This window comes from Elephas maximus, chromosome 15, assembly GCF_024166365.1.
Source record: "Elephas maximus indicus isolate mEleMax1 chromosome 15, mEleMax1 primary haplotype, whole genome shotgun sequence".
Lineage (NCBI taxonomy): Eukaryota > Metazoa > Chordata > Mammalia > Proboscidea > Elephantidae > Elephas > Elephas maximus.
In genome coordinates this window covers 39,548,547-39,562,477 of record NC_064833.1, presented here as the reverse complement: position 1 = coordinate 39,562,477, position 13,931 = coordinate 39,548,547, and the positions used below count along the sequence as shown (strand labels likewise).

The window sequence follows — 13,931 nt, the reverse complement described above, 5'->3', positions numbered from 1 at the left end:
ATACCACTGCATACCCTCCAGGATGGCTGTAATCAAACAGACTGACAATAACAAGTGTTAGCAAGGGTGTGGAACAAGAAATTTATTTTCAGCTGGTGAGCGTTTAAATTCATTTAACCACTTTGGAACAGTTTGCCATGTTCTACTGAAGTTGAAGATACTTGTGTCCAACAATTCCACTCCAAAGTACACACCAAATAGAAGCATATGCACTGTGCAGCAAGAGACATAACGAGAATGTTCTTAACGGCATTATTTGTGATAGCCCCAAACTGGAGATAACCCAAATGACCATGAAAAATAGCATGGATAAAAATATCATGGTATGTTCATACAATGGAATACCATATAGCAATAAATATGAAGGAGCTACAGCTACTTGCAAAACCTGAATGAATCTCACAAAAATGATGTTGAACGAAAAAAGCCAGAAATAGCACAATTTTGTTATAAACTTCAAAAACTGGCAAAGTGAAGCTACGTTGTTAGGGATGCTTGTTTAGGTGGTAAATCTAAGAAAAACAAAGATGCGGCTACCTCAAAGGGTAGCAGATAGTTGGTATGGAAGAAGGAGAGGTATTAATTTGAACATAGCACAAAGCGGAGGGGGTGGCTTCAGGGGTGCTGACAATGTTCTATTTCTTGACCTGGGTGTTTGTTACAGGGTGTTTGGTTTATGACAATTCATCGAGGTGTACATTTTTAAAATTTTCTGTATGTGTGCTAAATTTTACAGTAAAAAAGATTTTTAAAAAAGTAAAATGGCCCCACCTCATATTGTATAGAAATATTAACTCAAAATGAATCACGGACCTAAAAGTAAGAGCTAAGGCTTTAAAATTCTTTGAAGAAAGCATAGGAGTAAATCTTTGCGACCTTAGGTTAGGCAATGGTTTCTTAGATTAACACCAAAAGCACAAACAAGAAAAGAAAAAATAAATTGGACTTAATCAAAATTAAAAATTTTAGTGCTTCAAAGGACACGATCAAGAAAGTAAAAAGACAACCCACAGAATGGGAGAAAATAGCTGCAAATCTTGTATCTGATAAGGGGCTTGCATCTGGAATATATAAAGAACTCTTACTTACAACTCGACAATAAAAAGGCAAATAACTCGATTAAAAATGGAGAAAGAATTTGAATAGACATTTATCCAAAGTCTACATTCAAATGGGAAACCCTGGTGGCTTAGTTGTTAAGAGCTAGTTGCTAATCAAAAGGTCAGTAGTTCGAATCCACCAGGGGCTCCTTGGAAACCCTATCGGGCAGTTCTTCTTTGTCCTATAGGGTGCTATGAGTTGGAATTGACTTGAGGGCAATGAGCTTATATATTGAAATGGGTCAGTAAGCACAAGAAAAGATGCTCAACATCCTAGTCATTTCTAAAAAACCAAACCCATTGCCATAGAATCAATTCTGATGCATAGCAATCCTACAGAACAGAGTAGAACTGCCCCATAGGGTTTCCAAGGCTATAAATCTTTACAAAAGCCTACTGCCACATCTTTCTCTAACGGAGCAGCTGGTGGGTTCAAACCTCAGACCTTTCTGTTCACAGCCGAGCAATTAACTACTGCACCATCAGGGCTTCTTAATCATAGTCACTAAAAAAAAATGTTGCTGTCGAGTGGATTCCAACTCATTAGTCATTACCAAAAAACCAAACCCAAGTCCAGTGCCGTCGAGTCGATTCCAACTCAGCGACCCTATAGAACAGAGTAGAACTGCCCCACAGAGTTTCCAAGAAGCGCCTGGCAGATTCGAACTGCCAATCCTTTGGTTAGCAGCCGTAGCACTTAACCACTACACCACCAGGGTTTTCTCGTTGGTTATTAGGGAAATATAAATCAAAATCACCTAGATACTACTTCTCACCCATTAGGTGTCCCTGGGTGGTGCAAAAGACAAGGTGCAAACAATTTAGCACTCAACTACTAGCAAAAAGTTGGTGTTTAGAACCTACCCAGAAGAGCCTCAGAAGTCAGGTCTGGCAATCTGCTTCCACAAGATCACAGCCCTGAAACCCCTATGATCAGTTCTACCCTGCACACATGAGGATGCCATGAATTGGAATCAAGTAGACAGCAAGTAACAACAACAAGAATAGAATGAAAAAAAAAAAAAGACAGATGATAACAAGTGTTGGTGAGGATGTGGAAAAATTGAAACCCAGATACATTGCTGGAGGGATTGTAAAATGGAGCAGCCACTTTGGAAGGCAGTTCCTTAAAAAGTCAAACAGAGCTACCTGTCAATTCTACTTTTAGAACTTGCGGGTTTGTGCCCAAACTCTGGTGCAAAGCATTCATTCATTCATTAAACAAATACTCAAAACTCATTAAGCATATACTCAAGAGAATTGAAAACACATGTCCACCCAAAAACTTGTATGTGAATGTTCATAGCAGCATTATTCATAATACCCAAAAAGTAGAAACAACCCAAATGTCCATCAACTAACTGGTGAATGGATAAACAAAATGTGGTATATCCATACAATGAAATATTATTTGGCCATAAAAATAAATGAGTACTAATTTATACTACAAGATGGATAAACCTTGGAAGTATTTGATTTAAGTGAGAGAAGGCAGACACAAAAGGCATGTGAATTATATCTCAATAAATCTGTCACTAAGAAAAGTATTTATTGCAATTAGGAGTATATAGCAAGCTATATATAAATTTTTGTATCAGAGGCTGACTTGATTTGTAAACTTTCTCTTAAAGCACAATAAAAATTTTTTAAAAAGTAGTTATGCTCCCACCAGCAGTGTATAGAGTTTCAGGTTTTAAGATACTTTCTACCTTCTCATTGCATTAAAAAAAGAAGTCTCCATAATTCATCCAAAGAATGACTCATTGAGTGACTACTGTATGCCAAGCACTAAGTATTAGAGATAAATGCAATGGGAAACGCAAGGCCTCTCCCCTCACAGGGCTTATAATCCAGTGGTGGGTCATATACACTTCAATGAGAGGTTAAGTCAGCTGCCCAAAGTCACCCAGTTGGCAAGCAGAGGAGTCATTATGGAAAGCAAGATCAAGTCTGATGGGGCCTAGTGGTCATTTAGCCCAGTGCCATTATTTATGGAAGAACCTAAGGCTCAGAAAGGTTGAATTGCCCTTGGAGCATGGCTTGTTAACACCCACTGCCACAAATATACAAGCATCTTCAGTTTGGAGGCCCAAGAGGACCCAAGAAAACTCTCAATGTCAGTGCATCTGAGACCTCTTTAAGTAATCTAATAGGCCTAATGGACAGTCCAAGGTGCCCCTCAGAAATGGAAAAGACTTCCAAGTTGTGTTCAAAAAGTATCCATTGCTCTCTGCCACATGCTAGGCATCATGCCACATTTAGTAATCAAGACAGATGCTATACTTGCCCCATGGCTTCACAGAATCTGGTGGTTCCCAAGGGGAAGTTGGCAGGTGTTTGAGTGGCTAACTAACAGCCATCTTGGGAGGCGAAGATACCTACAGGTTTCTGGGATCCTTCCTGCTAATGTGATCCTATAGGTCTGGAGTAGGGCCTTTGAATCTGTGCTTTCAATAGTCTTTGCAGTAATTCTGGTGAACAGCCAGGTCTGGAAACAACTGACCTAGGTACACCACAACTTTTACCAGTTTTCAGAACTGGTAAAAGCAAGACCTGGAGAGACTCACCTAATCCCACAACTAGATAAAATTTGTTCAAAGCCCAAACCCTGGCACAAAGCATTCATTCCTTCATTAAGCCAATAATGAGCACCATATACAATTTTTTTTATTGTATATAGGTGAAGAATAAGACAGCATGGTTCTTGTTCTCATGAGGCTTACATTTGGCAAGGGCAAGGGTACAGGGAGGGAAAAGCCAAGTAAAAAGAAACAAGCTAATTTAAACTTTAGTAAGTGGAAGTACTACAAAGTGATCGGCTGCTAACATAAAGGAGGGCAGTTCAAACCCACCCAACGGCTCTGCAGAAGAAAGGCCTGATGAACAGCTTCTGTAAGACTACAGCCAAGAAAACCCTATGGAGCAATTCTGCCCTAAAACACATGAGGTCACCATGAGTTGGAGTCACCACTAGCTGTTAACAGCAGCTAATAATAGCAGCAACTACAAAGCCAGTACCAAGCAAGTGACTAAGTCATTGGTAGAGAATGTATTAGTCAAACCATAAGAAATTGTCAATATTTGACCACTTTTCGTCTACAAAACAGCAATTTCATATGGTTCAGCTTCATAAATAGGAGTTAGAGGCTGAGTCTTTCTTCCCAGGAGAGAAGAGAGTCTCATAAGATGGGTATGAGTTGAACATGTAGATGACAGATAAAAGGCTAAGGAAAGGGTTTGGTTACAGCAGAGTCTCTGAGGAGAAATTATGGAAGAGAAGCTGGAAAAGGACAGGATGGGACATTCATTCCACAGGTATGTATGTTCTAGACTGTGCTAGAAGTTGTGCAAGTTGTAAAGAAATGTAATGCACAGTCACTACTCCTGATGAGCCTACGCATTGGCTCAAAGCACAACAAAAACCATGAAAATAGAAAATCAAATGCTCACCACCACCCAAAGATACCCACTGCCCCAAATACCTTCCTTCCAGATCACGCCTCTGCCAAAAAGTCGCCTATCCTTTGTCCCCTACCCCAATGCCATTTTCTCTATGATGTTACCCCTTATCTCCACAGTCAGGTGAGATTGCTCCCTCCCGCACCCTGCATGATTCACTCTTTGTACTTCTCCTCTCTCCCTCTGCTTTACCCATTCCCTTGCCATCGAGTGGACTCTGACTCATGGCGACCCTATTGGACAAAATAGAACTACCCCATAGGGTTTCCAAAGAGCAGCTGGTAAATTTGAACTGCCAACCTTTTGGTTAGCAGCCAAGTTCTTAACCATTGTGCCACCAGGGCTCCCCTTCTGCTGTAGATCACAGTTATTTAGGGGCTTAAGGCCCTCTTTACTCAGTGCTCTTCCTTATGGAAAGAACTATTCATATTCACCGTGGTTTTTCTGTCAGTATGTAACTGTCATTAAATCAGTTGCCTTTAAGTCAATTCCTACTCATGGCAATTCCATGAGTAGTACTATGTAAAACTATGCTCCATAGGGTTTCCAATGGCTGATTTTTCTGAAGTAGATCTTTCTTCTGAGGGTCCACACCTCTCCGTGGACTTGAACTCTAACTTTTGGGTTAGCAGCTGTATGCTTTAATAGTTTGCCCCACCCCAGGATTCCGTAACTGTCGTTAAAAAAAAAAAAAAAAAAAGTTGGTGATTCTGACTCACAGTGACCCTGTGAATTGCAGAGTAGAACTGCATTCCATAGGGTTTTCATGGTTGTAACCTCTTGGAAGCAGATTGCCAGGCCTTTCTTCTGAGGAACTTTTGGCTGGGTTCAAATCACCAACCTTTCAGTTAGTAGCCAAGCGATTAATTTGTTTCTGCCATTAGTACCTGCTTAATAGATAAGAAATTAGTGAACGAATGAATGATGCCTATCTCAGAATTTCATTTTGTATTTTTAAGATGGTTATTTAAGGCTGTAGTAAATTGTCCCAAGTAACTCTTTTAGGGATTAAAGTACAGTTTAGGTCTGAGATGAGCTGCCTGCCAAAGTAAGGTCTCTGTCCCATGGCCACCTTTAAGCTCCATCTCACAAAGGTAAACCTTCTACTGTTAGGGGTCAGCCCATGTTTGCTCAACATGATTAAACCCCATGAAGTTCTCTTTCTCTTTTAGCCTAGGTCTGGAAGGGGCAGTCTAGTATGAACATACAGTATTTCTGCAAATAATGCACATGTTATACATTTTTTTGCCAACCACGCAACCCCTTTGTGCACTATTTTCCTAGGTGCGCTATGTGCGGTATATGTGTGGGTGTGTTATTTGTGAAAAATACAGTAACGGGCTGACAGCAGCTCTGGTTCTGCCCTATTGCCCTATTGTACAGAATTCTTCCATTCTGCTGACCCAAACAGAGCCTCATCCCAGCCACCTGCAAGTCCTGTTCTCTGTGGAATGGCACAAGTACAGCTGCTTAACACACTTCCCATAGCTGCCCTATGTGTACGTGACAATCACTAAGTTCTCTCTTCACCTATATTTTCTGAAGAAGAACTAACCCCTTCAGCTTCTCCTTAGGGGCCCTATTTTGCAGCCACTGAAGTTGTCACTAGGGCTGTATATTAGACTTGATCTAACCAAGTCTATGTGACTCAGGAGCTGGTTCTTCCAATTGGTGAATTATCCAGGCCTTCTTTTTCTTCTTTCCCTCTCTGCTACTTGTGGGTGAAGGAATTTTACTGCTCAGTAGCATCTCCCTTAGTGTCTGGGAAGAATACTAACACTTACATTTGTTTAGTGCTTTGCAGTCTGCAAAATGACATTATACATACAAACTTATTTTAGCCTCCTAACAGTCCTGTGGAGTACATATATTTCATTATTGTCGTTTTCCAGCTAAGCGATGATAAATGACTAGTCTGCAATCACACAGCCGGAAAGTACAAAAATTGGGTCTTGAACCCAGCTTCCAATTCTCTGTCTGGTGCTGTTATTATTAAACCCATCGGGGAGTGCAAATTTCCTGATTTTGCTATCCGTTAGAAGTCATGGAAAGAGTTGGTTGAGAGAGTGGGTACCAGATCTTAGAATGAGGAGTTATCCATATGTCTTAGTTATCTAGTGCTGTTATGACAGAAATACCACAAGTGGATGGCTTCAACAAACAGAAGTTTATTCTCTAACAGTCTAGTAGGCTAAAAGTCCAAATTCAGGGTGTCAGCTCCAGGAGAAGGCTTTCTCTCTCTGTCTGCTGTGGAGGAAGTTCCTTGTCTTCCGTCCTTCCTGGACAAAGAGCTTCACTGCGCAGGAATCCCAGGTCCAAAGGACATGCTCTGCTTCCGGCACTGCTCTCTTGGTGATATGAGGTCCCCAACTCTCTGCTCACTTCCCCTTCCTTTTATCTCTAAAGAGATTGGCTTAAGACACTATCTAATCTTGTAGATCTCATCAATATAACAGACGCTAATCCATCTTATTAACATCATAGTGATAGGATTTACAACACATAGGAAAATCACTTCAGATGACAAAATGGTGGACAATCACACAATACTAGGAATCATGACCTAGCCAAGTTGACAGATATTTTGGGGGGACACAATTCAATCCATGACACCATAGATCTAATTGTCAGCCCTGCTGGCTAGAACATCCCACTTTGGCAGCAAGACCGTGGAGTTCACCCTTGAGTGGTCCACAACTTCAGTAATCATAGGGCCTCAGCACAAAATCAATATACGTACTTCCTGAGAAGTGTATCTTTTCGAATTTATTGTCACTCCTGGGGTAATAGAGTGTATCATGTTGACAGACTGTTCATTGAAGCATAGTATACTAATCACACACACAAACAAAAATCAACATCTACATTGTGCTTTACAACTTTTCAAAGCATTTCACAACAACCCTTTGAGCTATATGTGGAAAGGAAATAAAGATATTAATATCCCCACTTTACAGATGAGAAAAGGCTAAGAGAGAGTAAGAAACTTTCCCAAGGTTACACAATTAGTGGTGGTGGGTGGTGGAGGGTATCTTCTGACTCCAAATCTTATGCTTTTTCCAAAAAGACTACCACAATATCTATATATAATGACAATAATTAATGTGTGTATAAGGCTTTAGGAGCCCTGGTGGTACAGTGGTTAAGAGTTCAGCTGCTAACCAAAAGATAAGCAGTTCGAATCCACCAGCCACTCCTTGGAAACCCTGTGGGGGCAGTTCTACTCTGCCCTGTATGGTTGCTATGAGTTGGAGTCAGTTACATGGCAACGAGTTTGGTTTTTTGGGTTTTAAAGTTTTACAAGGCATTTTCACATATATTACAGTACTTCATTTAATCTTCAACAATCCTTGTGAAGTAGGAACTGTTATTATCCCAACATTGTTTTTAAATTCTTAGCCATATTATCACTGTACCCTTTCATCTCGGAGTAGTAAACACATCTCTCAAGAACATTCATTGATTTAGTCAGAGCCTATGATTTCTGCACTCCTGATTCCACTGGTAGACTGTCTTAGGCTGGGTTCGCTAGAGAAGCAAAACCACTAACGCATATAAATATATAGAGAGATTTATATCAGGGAAATGGCTCACACAATTGTAGAGGCTGGAACGTCCCAAGTCTGTGGATCAGCATAGAGGCTTCTCCTGATTCACGGAGCTACAGGGGCTGGTGTACCCAAGATTAGCAGGTCAGAGTAGGGCTCTTGCTCACAGGCTGTGAAGATCATCAAATCCCAAGATCAGCAGGTAGGCTGCTAGCTCAAGTCCTAAGAGCTGGAAGTCAGATAAACAGGAGGCAGCTGCAGGATCCAGAGAAGGCAAAAGTCAGAATGTCCATTTATATTCAGATGCAGGCCACACGCCCAAGGGAACTCCCTTTCAACTGATCGACTACTCACAGCAGATCCCTTCATGGGGGTAATCACATAGAAACACTGAGAATTATGGCCCAGCCAAGCTTACACACAATCTTTTTTTTTTTTTCTTTAGATGAAGGTTTACAGAACAAACTAGCTTCTCATTAAACAGTTAGTACACATATTGTTTTATGGCATTGGTTAACAACCCCAGGACATGTCAACACTCTCCCTTCTCAATCTTGGGTTCCCTATTACCAGATTTCCTGTCCCCTCCTGCCTTCTGGTCCTTGCCCCTGGGCTGGTGTGCCCCTTTAGTCTTGTTTTATTTTCTGGACCCACCTAATCTTTGGCTGAAGGGTGAACCTTGAGAGTGACTTCATTACTGAGCTATAAGGGTGTCCAGGGGCCATACTCTTGGAATTTCTCCAGTCTTTGTCAGTCCAGTAAGTGTGGTCTTTTTTTGTGAGTTAGAATTTTGTTCTACATTTTTCTCCAGCTCTGTCCAGGACCCTCTATTATGATCCCTGTCAGAGCAGTCAGTGGTGGTAGCTGGGCACCATCTAGTTATACTGGACTCAGCCTGGTGGAGTCCATGGTAGTTGTGGTCCATTAGTCCTTTGGACTAATCTTTCCCTTGTATCTTTAGTTTTCTTTATTCTCCCTTGCTCCTGAAGGGGTGAGACCAAATGAGTATCTTAGATGGCTGCTCACAGGCTTATAAGACCCCAGACACTACTCACCGAAGTAGATAGTAGAACATTTTCTTTTAAACTATATACCAATTTAGCTAGATGTTCCCCAAGACCATGGTCCCCCCCAGCCCTCAGCCCAGTAATTTGGCCCCTCAGGGAGTTTGGATGTGTATATGGAGCTTCCATGACCTTTCCAAGTTGTGGTGTCTTCCCCAGTATTTGACACACAATCTTAACCATCACATACACTGTTCGCAGAATTGGGTCATCATATTTGCCATTAGCTGAGACAGATAGACTAATCCAGTATTTCGTAATCAGAAATGGGGTGCCCAGTTTTGTAGAATGGTAATGACCTCCTACAGGGCAAAAAGGCAGGATCACGAATAGCAACAGATATTTTAATTAGTGGCTGTTTCCACAGCTTAAAAACTAGATTTTACATGTTCAGTCTAAACAGGAACATTAGCCTAGCCTTGGTGGAGAAGCCATATTCACGCACAAAGATACCAACCACCATGAGTAATGTCATCTTCAAATGCTGAGAATGATATTACAGGGCCACAGTTATTGAATCAACCAATGATTAAAGGTTGGCTCTGGAGCCCTCCCTCGAATAGATTCAAGTGCTCAACGGCCTATGCATAGGAAGACCAACAGTACATTGTTTCACTGATAAGAGATGATGAGAGACAGGCAACATACTATCTTTTAGTCACTTCTTATTCCTCCTTTCTTCACTCTCATTTCTCTATAGCTAAAAGGTCAATGATTAAATGGAGACACTAGAGACCAAATTGGAGAGGGTGTACTAGACTCATGAGTGGACCTCGGAGGCTGGATTTAATTGGGGAAATGATAAGGTTAGTTAAGTTCTAGATTACCCCTTATGTTTTAACCCCTGTGTGGGCAATTTACCACTGCTTCTACTGTTTAGTGCCATCCTGACTGCCACTGAGATGCTAAGCAAATTGCCAGGGGACAGGCTTGGTTTTTGTCACCATTCCAGGAGAAGTGTTGCTGAGAGGGATAAGCAGGGAATAGGGAGAATGTTTACTCCCCCTGAGGACAGTCTCTAAAACTGATGCCTTTTCAAAAATCATTAAGGTATTATTATTATTTTTTTAATAATTTTTATTGTGTTTTAAGTGAAAGTTTACAAATCAAGTCAGTCTCTCACATATAAAATTATTAAGGTATTATTTTGACATCATGGTTGTAAAGAGTGTAAGTGGAAATTCATTAGCTAAATTAGTATGGAAGCAAGACTGGGGGAAATGAAAAGAAGGTAGTCAAAGGCTGATAATCTTGTATGTATTTGCCCAGCACACTAACTACCCAGTTGTGCAACTAATGGCCCGGCACCACCTGTGCTGGATATTCACCAGCTCCCTCTCCGGGTTCATTCTATGCCCTTCTCCACTCTAGGAGGGTGACCTCTTTGGACTGCATCGATGGGGCTCCCTTGGCCTGTGGGTTCTAACAATGTTGGGTCAATGGGAGGCAGATGAGGGCTGGAGGAGAGAGAGATGAGGTATGTATTCTCCCAGCTCCCTCACTACTGACTGTGGCTTTAAGCAAGCCCACTGAAGGCCTAAGCCCCTTCAGCAGCTGTCTCTATAGCTATGGCTCTCCCAGGTTCCAGCCATTGCTCCTTCTTCCCTCTTCAGGTGTGAGGGTGGTAACAGCTTCTAGCTGTTGCTACCCCAGGGTGCTTCACCAACCCTCGCTGGCTTTTCTAAATTGTCCTTTCATTGAACTTCCTTCAATTACTCATTTTGAGAATGTCCTCTGATTCCAGGCAGGCCCGTAACCATTCCACACTCCAAAGTTTGCTTCTCCTGAGCTTACAGATTGTCTATGTGTCTACTTTCTGCCCCTTTTACTAAGCTCCTCCCTGTTTTCCTTCTCCTCTATTCCTCACTCAACAAAAGCAAAGCTTCCAGTCTTTTCCCTTGGCTCCTCTCTGAATAAATCCAGACACCAACTCCTTTAGTGTTTATCCTGGTCATTCCAATTAATCTATACGAAAGTAATTCACCCTGATCTCATATAGATTAAGTCAAGAAGGTAATGCTTCTTGACTTTAAAAGAAAACCCTTTAACAAACAGAATTGTCAGGCCCTCTTTTAAAGTAAATTTAGTGCAAAATAAATGTAAAGCAAATCAAAAAGCAGTGTGTCAAAGGGCAATTTTGTCTTGAACTAGACCCTTCCGCTAATTTAACCTACCCTGTAAAAAGGGTTGTCTCCATACCTCTTGAGAATCTCTAAAATATGGATGAGATTTAACGCTTATAGGAGTTATGTGAATTTTTAAAAAAATGTTTTTCTCATTCTAAATGAACCTGCAAAGACTAGAATAAGAGAGGAAGAAGATATGGGATCTTTTCCCTGAAATGTATTCTCTGGGGTGTTTGTTTTTTTTTTTTTAATTAACTGTTGTTGTTGTTAGGTGCCATCGAGTTGGTTCCGACTCATAGCGACCCTATGCACAGCAGAACAAAACACTGCCTGGTCCTGAGCCATCCTTACAATCGTTGTTATGCTTGAGTTCATTGTTGCAGCCACTGTGTCAATCCATCTCGTTGAGGGTCTTCCTCTTTTCTGCTGACCCTGTACTCTGCCAAGCATGATGTCCTTCTCCAGGGACTCATCCCTCCTGACAACATGTCCAAAGTATGTAAGACACAGTCTTGCCATCCTCACTTCTAAGGAGCATTCTGGTTGTACTTCTTCCAAGACAGATTTTTCGTTCTTTTGGCAGTCCATGGTATATTCAATATCCTTCACCAACACAATTCACAGGCGTCAATTCTTCTTCGGTCTTCCTTATTCATTGTCTGGCTTTCACATGCATGTGATGTGATTGAAAATACCATGGCTTGAGTCAGGGACACCTCAGTCTTCAAGGTGACATCTTTGCTCCTCAGCACTTTAAAGAGGTACTTTGCTGCAGATTTACCCTATGTAATGTGTCTTTTGATTTCTTGACTGCTACTTTCATGGCTGTTGATTGTGGATCCAAGTAAAATGAGATCCTTGACAACTTCAATCTTATCTCCATTTTTCATGGTGTTGCTCATTGGTCCAGTTGCGAGGATTTTTGTTTTCTTTATGCTGAGGTGCAATCCATACTGAAGGCTGTAGTCTTTGATCTTCATTAATAAGTGCTTCAAAGTCCTCTTCACTTTCAGCAAGCAAGGTTGTATCATCTGCATAACGCAGGTTGTTAATGGGTCTTCCTCCAATCCTGATGCCCTGTTCTTCTTCATATGGTCCTAATTAACTGTAGTTGGAATTTAATCCAGGAGGTTTGTGATAGGATTTAGGGTGTAAGAAGGATGCCAACCCACACCTGGCATTCCATCCATACTCCAGATGTGGAGTCTTTGTCTGGTTCACAGATTCAGTGGAGAAAAAGAAAAAAGAGTGGAGAGTAGAGAAACTACCTGGGCTTCCATTTCCAGAACTATTGGGGTTCAAAACACATTGCTGTGAAGTGGATTCTGACTCATAGCAGCCCTATGGGACAGGGTAGAACTGCCCCATAGGCTTCCCAAGGCTGTAATTGTTGAGGAAGTAGATTGCTACATCTTTCTCCCATGGAGCGGCTAGTGGGTTGGAACAACCGACCTTTCAGTTAGCAGTTGAGCACTTTAACCACTGCACCACCAGGGGTTAGATTACATAAAAACTTTCCTGTCACCAACTCCTAGAAATCTTAGATAATACATAACAAACATCCTTTTAAATGTGTAGCTGAATTACCAAGAAAGCAAGATAAATCTCCAAAGACTCAAATCAAAGAAGGTACTGAAAAGTAGAGAGAGAATTGCCTAAAATAGCTTGAATGGGGGTTATTTGCCCCCTTATGTAACCAGGGCACTTGGGTTTCTATGTCCACAAGGGGGCAGTAGAGCAGGCAGAGAGTTGGAACTGACAGCCCTACCTATAGCAGTACTCTTAAAGGGTGATGTCCTTTTTGAAAGGGAGAACTATAGAAACTATCCACTCACCAGCGTAGAGAGATGATAAGGAAACATGACCGATTCAGCCCAGGCTCTGGGTGGAGATAAAAATGGGTCACAGCTGATAATTCTCACTATCAACACAGGGAGCAAAGGCCCTGAGATCGGAGGGCGCCTGTTTGAGAAATCACGAAGAGACTGGTGTGGTTAGAGGAGAAGCAAGTAAAAGAGAAATAGGCTATACTATAACGGAGGTACTAGGGGGTTGAGTGTGGAACCTAGAGACTTAATAAGACAGAGAACAGAGAGGCCCCCAAAACTGCAAACAAAGTAAAAAGAAATGGGCCAGGGCACAGAAACAATGGGGCAGGTTATCTAAAAATAGTCCGCAAACTTCTTTAAAGTTGCCTTTCAGAAGCAGGCCCAGGGACACGCGCAGAACATCCACCTGTGATCGCTGTGTGACCTTCCACCAGGGGCAGTGAAGGGCTACAGCCCCAGCCGGGGAATCGAACCCGGGGGAGTGGGAGACTATGCAGGTGCGACACCTCATAATAAGTCCTGCTACGAGTCCCAGAGGCCTCCAGGACAGGAGCCATCTTGGAAAGCTGCTGCGCTTGCACCTTAGCTAACACATCCCTGCCTGTGTCTGTGAATAAACATGAATCTTCCTGCCCAAGAACTTTTGAAAACTCGGTCCTGTCTTTTGTTCTATAAGGTAAGGGTGGGCTTTGCTCTAGGCCCTCCTCCTCTCGGCTTGCAAGCCTCTTCAATAAATCTTTGCTCGTGTGGAAAACTATGTGCCTTACCTGCTCATTCTTGACCAGTGAGAGGCAAGAGCCTTATT

General features: G+C 41.9%; 1 long non-coding RNA gene across 1 annotated transcript in view; it reads right to left on the bottom strand.

Annotated features, from left to right (window-relative positions):
• Positions 1-8,281: 8,281 nt before the first annotated feature.
• LOC126058911 (uncharacterized) overlaps positions 8,282-13,931 on the bottom strand; it is a 33,464-nt gene continuing 27,814 nt past the window's right edge. The window contains exon 3 of the long non-coding RNA XR_007513323.1: positions 8,282-8,362. This is a non-coding gene — a long non-coding RNA (uncharacterized LOC126058911). The remainder of the gene's footprint in view (positions 8,363-13,931) is intronic.